The sequence below is a fragment of the Rhinichthys klamathensis genome, unplaced genomic scaffold (assembly GCF_029890125.1).
Source record: "Rhinichthys klamathensis goyatoka isolate OS25496 unplaced genomic scaffold, OSU_Roscu_1.1 h1tg000001l_1, whole genome shotgun sequence".
Classification (NCBI taxonomy): Eukaryota; Metazoa; Chordata; class Actinopteri; order Cypriniformes; family Leuciscidae; genus Rhinichthys; species Rhinichthys klamathensis.
The window spans coordinates 2,915,005-2,921,004 of record NW_026606555.1 but is presented as its reverse complement, the minus strand read 5'-3'; positions in this window follow the sequence as shown (position 1 = coordinate 2,921,004).

Here is a 6,000-nt window from a genome sequence, read left to right as displayed (position 1 = left end):
TCATTCCAAATCAATTCCCCATTTGGAGAAAATTAATGGGATTTTTACTCTTCTACTCTATATCCCATGGTTCTATATGTTCATCCAATAGTGATATGGTGATAACCATGTCACCCAACACCCACCTAATCCATCCATCAAACCATCCATTCTCCAAACCACTTATCCTCTGTAGGGTCGCGTTAAGCAGATGTTTGAAAAGACAACAGAGCTAACAAGCTAACATTAGCTGCTGTAGATTGAAGAAACCTCAACCCAGCAGAGGAAACCCTTTTTCCCACACTCTAGTGTTCTCAGAAATGATCAGTTGAAAATATTTCTAACCTCAGTGTATTTTCTGAATTGTTTCAGCAGACCATCGGATGACGATGTTTTGCTTGTGAATAGAAGGACGTTGTGGAAAAGTGGGTTTGACAGCCCACTTTTTTGGATGTGGAACTGTCTGAGATGTTATACAAAAAAATGATGGTCCAACTCGCAGATGCACTATGGTGCAATGGTGGTGTTTATTTACAGTGAAATAGCTTGAAACAACCATGACGTGCCAAAGTATTTACAAGTGCTGAAGGGGAAAAATAAGAAAGTAACAAAAAAATACAACCAACACAAAAGAAAACAAATTCCAAAAATATATACCAGGATGATAACCACAATATACTGTACAGGTGTTGATTCGCTCGCGGCACTACTGTACCTCACTCACTACCGAGAGACTAATTCTCAGCATCCTGCCCTACAGGAGCCTACCAATAACAGGTGAGTATGGTAAATGTATTCACATATAAATAGACGTATACTACAGATATATTACCATATGTGACATATGTTCACATCAGAAAGATAATGATAAAAAAAAATACACAACATTCACAAGTGATCCCTAGTGAAAAAAAGTTGACTTTATTGTACTTGAAATATATTCCCTTTTTCAATAGGACATTGCAAATATACTAACAAAAATTGTACTATCTAGATATATTAAAAATATATTAGCATCATGCTTTTACCCATTTTCACAATACAACTTTTAACACATTTTAAAATAAATGTACTTTGTATATTTTCAAAAAAATATATTTTAGAAAAATGCACAAAGTGAAAAAATGTTTAAAGTGTATTTATATGCATTTTTACTGTGTGCTGGATATTATCATTGTAACAATGCATTGAAAGTATACTTTCAAAATACATTATAGTATACAAAAGTATTTTTTACAAAGTATAGCTAAGTATTATTTGTCTATTAATGTGCATTTGAAGACGAAGTGTGCAATTTGTAGTATTCACATATGGTTGTTGCTGATAGCCTCGTGGGCAAGTGCACCGACATGAAGCACAACAGGAGACCAGAGTTCGAGTCCTGGCCCGTGGACCTTTCCCATGGTGTCTATAGCGGTATAAATGTGCTGTGCACTTCACGCTTGTATTCATCGCCAATAATGCAACTCAACGTTTACACCAAACTTACTAAATGTATGAATGTCCGAGTATGTATTTTGGCCGGGAAATAATGCGTGGATGAATGTAATGTCTGTGCACTATAGAAGCGGAGGGAAAGGGAATGTAAATGATGTTAAAGTGTGTACCAGTGCTATTTCACCGCCAGATCAGGTCCCATTCTTCACAGCAGTAGATCACCTGAAACACTGCTTGAGACATGTTAGAGTCATCAAGAGAGAACCACATCGATCTTTACCCACTGCATGAAACACCTGTATTCGGTGGCCTGTTACGGGTCTGCTTGCAGCAACGAGAAAACAGGATCTATATGCAGCAGTCTTCATTAATCATAAACTCAAACGTACAGAAATACTCGAGATACTAGGAAATCTCTGACATCGGACAGAAACAACCAGGTCAATATCAATGACAACAGAACTGAACAGGACAAAACACAGGGCTTAAATACACAGGGAACTAATCAAAGAAACAAGACACAGCTGACATGACTAACGAGACAATGAGAGTCCAAACACAAACTGACATGTAACAGAGTCTGTCTTCAGCGAGGGAATGGACAGACCGATAAAGCCTAAGATTGTGCAAGATCACTTAACTGAAGCCCAATATCCTTAGTACCACAGTCCAACACAGCTTGTGGATTTTGCCTGGGTGGCAACTGTAGGTCTTTTCTGGATATATAAATGCAATACTGCAGGTGTGAAATCTTGTCAGGAAATCTGCCATGCATAATTCGGCCATTATCCCCCTAAACAAGTGGACAGCCGTCCATTCCAGTTACTACCTTTGCAGCAGAGCTGTCCCTCTTGACAGATTAGCCAATATAATGACGTCTTCAGAGACAAACCCCATTGGGCCACCATTATAGAACACAAAATCCCCCCCCCAAGGTATCATTTGACATTGACCCTACAGCAACCAGAGGCTTAAAGGAGAACTCTGGTCAATTTTAACATTGAGCTCATTTTTTTGTACATTTGGAGTGCTGTCAGTACAGACAAAAACGACAAAAATCGGTGTTGCCTACACCGTGTTATCCTCTTTCTAAAATTCGCACCCTGTTGACTTCAATGGGGCAAGTTCTAAACCTGCTTTTAGCCTCTTAACAACCTTAATGTGTCATTGCAAGTGCACAGCCATGTGAGTGTTGTTATTAAGAGTGACCACGGTCAATCTGACTGCAGTAGATGTGAAAGATATTAATAAAAATGATGTTAATTCAGCCAGCTCACATACCTGTATTTACTTCCTGTTTTCGTTCGAAGTCCACAGTAGGCGATTGTCGAGTTCGCGCGCGCGATCATTAGTTAGTTACCAATGATCGCGCGCGCGAACTCGACATCTATCTACTGACATCCACACATGACATCTACTGCAGTCAGATTGACCGTGGTCACTCTTAATAACACCACTCACATGGCTGTGCACTTGTAATGACACATTAAGGTTGTTAAGAGGCTAAAAGCAGGTTTAGAACTTGCCCCATTGAAGTCAACAGGGTGCGAATTTTAAAAAGAGGATAACACGGTCTAGGCAACACCGATTTTTGTCACTTTTGTCTGTACTGACAGCACTCCAAACGTACAAAAAAATGAGCTCAATGTTAAAATTGACCTGAGTTCTCCTTTAAGAATGTTACAGACAAAGCACTGAAATCTCCTGGTTGAATGGCTACACCTTGCCCCTGAACTCATGAATCAACTTCTTTTGTCTTAACTAAAGGTTATTTTAAAGCACTGGATAACAGTACCAGATCCTGCCATTTACAAAGCATATCCGTAACCTTTCAATGGGTGTGATTGTAAGACCCCAACAGCAGGAACCGGTTGGCTACACCGTCATCCACCCTGAAAGCTGGGGCGCCGACCGCATTTAGTGTGACTAGAAGGTGCTAGATGAACTCTGAAGGGTTAGACTGACTGCCAAACATAACAAATGCAACCATTTGGATGGCTAAATTCCCCATCTTTCAGGCCGGTGCCGTAACATTTGCCTAGAAATCGCCTTATCGGTTCCACTTTATTTTGATAGTCCACTTTGAACATTCTGCTAACTATAAGTAACTTTGCAACTACATGTCAACTAACTCTCATTAGAGTATTAGACTGTCAGTAGACTGGTAGGTTATGGTTAGGTGTTAGGGTTCGGTTAGTAGAATGAGTTGACTTGTAGTTGCCAAGTTACTTATAGTCAGTAGAATATCTGTTGGAGGACCATCAAAATAAAGTGTTAGCAGATGTTAAGCAGACAGACAATGAATCCTCTAATGACTGTTAGTTGACATGTAGTTGCAAAGTTACTTATAGTTAGTAGAATGTCTAAAGTGGACTATCGAAATAAAGTGTTACCCATTCATTTAAAATATATATGTAATTACTTACTATATAATAAATACAAATTTATTTTACTTCATAAACTGTTACTAATAACTAAAATAAACATTAATGGTCATTATAACTTAGTTCATGATGTGACACATATCATGATCGGTGATTATGTAGGGGCTGTAATTAGACACTAAAGAGATTACCCATTGCAAATTTTTTTTTTGAGCCAATGGGATTCGCTTGGGATCCTAATCTGGAGGGAGGACCCGATTTCTCACAACACTGGAGTGCTAGATGTTGGAGAACGCAGCACAACACCATGATCTGGCATGCTTTCCTGCGACTGTGGAGCGTCACTGCAATACTCTGATCCAGACGCCTCAGTTTAAAAGCCTATAAGTGCACTTGACTTCATTGCACGTCTGGATAAATATCTGTTTATAGTACTCCTTTCCATCCTTTGATCATCAGATTATGCCTGGTTATAACTGATAACAGGTGGTTAAGCAGGATTTTGCACTGAAATACATTTGAAAGTGGCCTGATTTATTGAATGCCCCCTAGGACCCTTCAAAGTTTGCTTGGGTTGTTGTGACCAAAAGAAAGAGGCATAATAAAACCACAGGTATAAATAAAATTAGAAGCTCTCCGGAAAGTTCTCCAACACTAAACAAAAAAATCCCACCCCCTCACAAACCCGACAGGCACAGCCAGAGACGTCTCATTCTGCTGCTACAACAGTGCAGTTATATTCTATGAGTGGGTAACAGCTTCACCAATCTAATGGTGACTCACAGATCCCTGCTGTTCGGGCCTCTCTGGACGCACATCCTGTTTTATGGAGGATCCTACTCACAGTCCCTTCGTTCATTTGTTCTTGTGATCACAGAGCTACAGAACTCAAAGTTAAAATCTTTGTGAGAGTGCAAAGGGATTACTTGTTATGAGTTATGACTCCCAGTCGCTCTTTATAAAACCTTCTGATCATATATTTTATTTTTCTATGCGAGCAGGAGCAATCTGATCCTGAATTCCACCACACATGGAAGCTTGTTTCCGCCACAGAATAAAATGGTATTTCCCTCGCAGTTGTGAATTTGTATCTCACAAAAAAAGTCAGATTTGCAAGTTATGATCTCGAAATTGTGAAATATAAAATTGCAGTTGCAAGAAAATTACCATGCGAGAGTTTATATCTTACATACATCTTGATGTTATTTCCTACAATTCTGAGATCAACTCACAAACCTGAATTGTGATATATAGGGCCCTATTTTAATGATGGCGTGGTCTAAAGCACACGGTGCAAGTGCACTTAGGAGGTGTCCGAATCCACTTTTGCTAGTTACGACGAGAAAAATGGTCGGCGCCCCGGGCACAAACTAGCGAAAAACACTTGCGTCGCGCTTGGCGCTACACTGTGTTGTGTTTGTGATAGGGCCCATAAACTCTCAATTGTGAGTTTTAAAGTCTGCAATGTGAGATAAAAAGTTACCGTTTTTTGGGGGGGTGGAAACCAGCTTCCAGAGTAATAGGTGTCGCAGCAGACGACCGTGATCCGGCATGCTTTACTGGAACTGTGCTGCATTACTCCATCACTGCAGTGCAGACTCATGAATCGATCGGCTCTTTAAAATGCTGAAAGTGCATTTGACTAGATGGCACATCTTAATATATGTCTGGTTATAACAAACCTTATTATTTGATCATCAGATTGTGCCTGGCTGAATTGGATTGTGAGTGGCTATCATTAAGACGCAAGCTTTAATATCGCACTAGAGGTCTGCACTCCTTTGGGACTACTAACAAACGTAAATATGAGCCCATCCACCCCGTCTTGCTCTCTCTGCATTGGTTGCCGGTGTGTTTTAGAATAGAGTTTAAGATTTTACTCTTTGTTTTTAAGGTTTTAAATGGGATGGCATCTTCTTATTTTTCTGAACTTGTGACTGTTAGCATCTGCTAGATGTTGAAGGTCATCAAATCAAAAATGTGGGACAAGTTTAGAACTGATGAGTCCTGGTATAGGACTCTCACAAAATATAAATATTTACTCACATGTAAAAAAAGAAAATTGTTTACAAGCACAGGGTTGAATATTCTCAATGTTTTTCAGTTGTAATTGGCAGCGAGGGAAAACATCTTCATTTTGCCTACTGCAGCAAATGCAACAAGTTGTCAGGTCTGAAGTAATGTGTGTGTGTGTGTGTGT